Below are 3,206 nucleotides of genomic sequence, written 5' to 3' on the forward strand. Positions count from 1 at the left end.
GAAGAGAAGTAAACCAAGAGAAGAGAAGGATAGCTTGGTCAAAGCTAACTAAAAATCAACGATACCTATGAGGCTTACGTTTTTTTAAATCCTGTCAAAAGTAAAAGTAATTGTGCAAATGTCGGTAAGTTTCAGTTAGACAAGGTTTAAAAGACGTGCATCACATAACTTTAATTTTTACATTTTCGTCAACCTGTTATCTGTAACGCGAACGCATTGGCCCCTCAAATCTAGGTGATACGTATAGCTTAAAATCCTTTTCGGGGAATGGTTCCTTAAGAATGTAGTAATCCATCCTGACAGTAAGCCGCACGAGACACAAGGACAGATGACTTAAGGAAAGTATTTCTCGCTTTTCTATTCAAAAGAAGAATAGGAGAAAATGAAATGGAAAAAGAGCGAAGAAAAGAAAGATAAGAGAACAAACAAAAAGGAAGACATCGAGAAGTCAACAGGTTGGGTCCAAACTCATGAATAGAAGAGAAGTCTGTAGAAACAAGAGGGAAGGAATCAAAGGAGGTCGCCTCAAATGGGAAGAAAAGAACATAGAACGCGCTCCGCAGTTAGACTTGTCGTAGGATCTTTGTCTTGTTGGTTGATCGCCAATTTATGTCGAATTGACATTACTAGACCTGGAGCACATTTTGTGTTGACCGCGCAGGTCATTGTTAGGTCTAGTCAAACAGGTATTTAAGACAAGGATAAAAATCAACAATAGATAAATACAGGTCAAAAAATGGGCAATACATGTCTTATTCATTTTCAACCTGTTTTCAGAGACATTATATACCCATCGGATGTATTGCCCCATTGTTAACATCGAAAGTCGAATCGCACACTAGCATGAGCAGCGGCCAAGTACGACTAGTGGGTATGTCTTCCTGAATATGGTTGGACCAGTTGATATATGAGGTTTAATTCCAGAAAAATGCGTCCTGTGCTTTTAGCCACCACGTTTAAAAAAGGTCTTTTGCGTATTTCGAGTTTTTTGGTTTTTTGACCAACCCCCTAAAAAAAAAAGGTGTAAAAGAGTGTGTTTACTCGAGACTAGAGCTTTAAACCAGCGCTGCTGGATACTTGAGTTTCAGCTCTTTCAAAATCTATGTGAAGTCGACTAGTAAATTCTGGCCAAAATCGCAGTAGATACAATTTGATGCGAGATCCTCCGGCTCGTTCGCGTTATTTACCTACGCCACCGGATCCATAACCCTTATTTCCCTCTTGCCCGAGATCAGACACTAAAAATTTAGTAATGTACTTTCTTTTAGGTTTTTAGTTTATTCTTATTATTATTTGACTTATAATTTATTTATCCATTACATGTATTTATAACTAAAAGGAATATGGTTCTAGACTTTTTAAGGGCCTCCCTGCCCGGGGCCGAACAATAAAAATACCATAAGAAATGGCAGAACCCGATGGCTTATTTATTTTTCAACCTGTTTTACGGAGAAGACATGCTATAGACACTATGGCATGTACTCTGGTACGGGGTTTGTCACAATGCGAAGTTCCATCCTCACCGCCTAGTGTAGCAGGGCGGGCCCTGATTACACTACTACTAAAAATAGGAACAAATTTTATGACCAACTGATCTGGAATTTTACTGGACGCCAGTGGTGTTTACACGAGGTCCAGTCATTACAGTTAGCTGTTATTTAACGCTAGTTTGTTGTTCTGTTTCTAGGATGCTGTTCAGATTGACGCCACGCAAGATACAAAAAAGAAGGGTAAACTCCGCTGGAGGAAAACCAAGAAGGGAAATAAAGATGCTGAAGAGAAGATAGTACTGCAACCTGGAGTTGTACAACTGAAGAGACTACAGAAGGAAAACAACAAGAAGAATAGAAAGAAAGAAGCGAGAAAAGGTAAAGTAAAAGATGATAAGAGAAAACTATTCTTTTTCTCTCCTTTATGAAAGGAAATTGCAGTAGACAGAATACTAACGGCCGAATGCACAGTCCTACCTTAATGATGAAGAATTCCTTTAAGTGCTTTCCTAAAATTCATATGCATAGTGGATCCTAAACTCCTCCTGGTTACGCAAGCGCAATGTCTATTTCCGACTTTCTTTTACATTTCAATTTCAATACACTGATGTGCAGAAATTCTACAGAACGAACTGTATCAGTAGTATATTATGTAGTTTGCCAAGGCATTGGATTTATAACCGAAAGGACTGCAGTTCGAATCTCAGGGGTAACATACAATAGTAGAGTTAAATCAAGACAATTTGTAAGATCATGTAGGTATGTATGTAAGTTCTAACATGTTCATTTCTCTTATTGTTCCAGAGCGACTTCAAACCACCCTATGTGCAGGATTGGACAATATTAACTTCAGCATATCTGGAGGAGATGGAGGTGATGATTATGATTTTGCCACAGATTTCCAATAACATCTCATGAATCAATGACTTGCTACATGCTATTCATCTTATGAAAACCAATGAATTAACAATAGTATGTTATTCACTACTCATTGTATAGACATCAACAAATCAACACTGAGTAAGTTTAAAGGTGCTCATAGGTGGCTAGTATGAAAAGGTTCAACAAGAAATTAGAAGAAATAATTGCAAAGGGGTAGTGATTATAATATGATGTACCCGAAAATTAGAAAAGGCTCTTTGCTTCACCACAACTAATTCAAAATATAACAATGCTTATGCCTTTGATTCCGCCAATGGCGTTCCAAAAGATCCCGATTTTACTGAAACATTAAATCAAGTTTGATATTATTTATAATATTACATACATACATATCCTACATCGTTCCAGCTATGTACTGGGTCGATTAATGAAGCCTCGCCACCACCTCCTATCATTATATCGTTCATTTTCCTCGACATCTTCCCAACTTACTCCTCTCTCTTCTAAGTCCTTTTTTATCATGTCCTGGTATCTCATCCTTGGTCTACCCTTTGGTCTCTTTCCCTCTGGTTGATATTCATAAAATTTCTTTGGTAATCTATTGTTTTCCATTCTCTTCATGTGTCCGAACCATCTTAATCTTTGATGTTCTATCCGTTCCTGTAGTTTTTCCACTCCTATTGTTCTTCTGATCTCTTCGTTCCTTATTCTATCCCTTCTTGTCTTACCTAGGATACTTCTGAGAAATTTCATTTCGGCAGCCTGTATTCTGCTTTCCTCCTTTTTTCGTACTGTCCAGGTTTCGCTGCCGTATGTTAGGATGGGTATGTAGTA

At 37.9% G+C, this 3,206-nt stretch overlaps 1 long non-coding RNA gene across 1 annotated transcript; it reads left to right on the top strand.

The window, feature by feature from the left end:
* Window positions 1–1,682: 1,682 nt before the first annotated feature.
* On the top strand, window positions 1,683–2,388 carry LOC113473489. The gene is made up of 2 exons (XR_003395448.1): window positions 1,683–1,868; window positions 2,295–2,388. It is a non-coding gene; the product is annotated as an uncharacterized LOC113473489 (long non-coding RNA).
* The last annotated feature ends 818 nt before the right edge of the window (window positions 2,389–3,206 follow it).

This window comes from Diaphorina citri, unplaced genomic scaffold (genome assembly GCF_000475195.1).
Source record: "Diaphorina citri unplaced genomic scaffold, Diaci psyllid genome assembly version 1.1 scaffold35693, whole genome shotgun sequence".
Lineage (NCBI taxonomy): Eukaryota > Metazoa > Arthropoda > Insecta > Hemiptera > Psyllidae > Diaphorina > Diaphorina citri.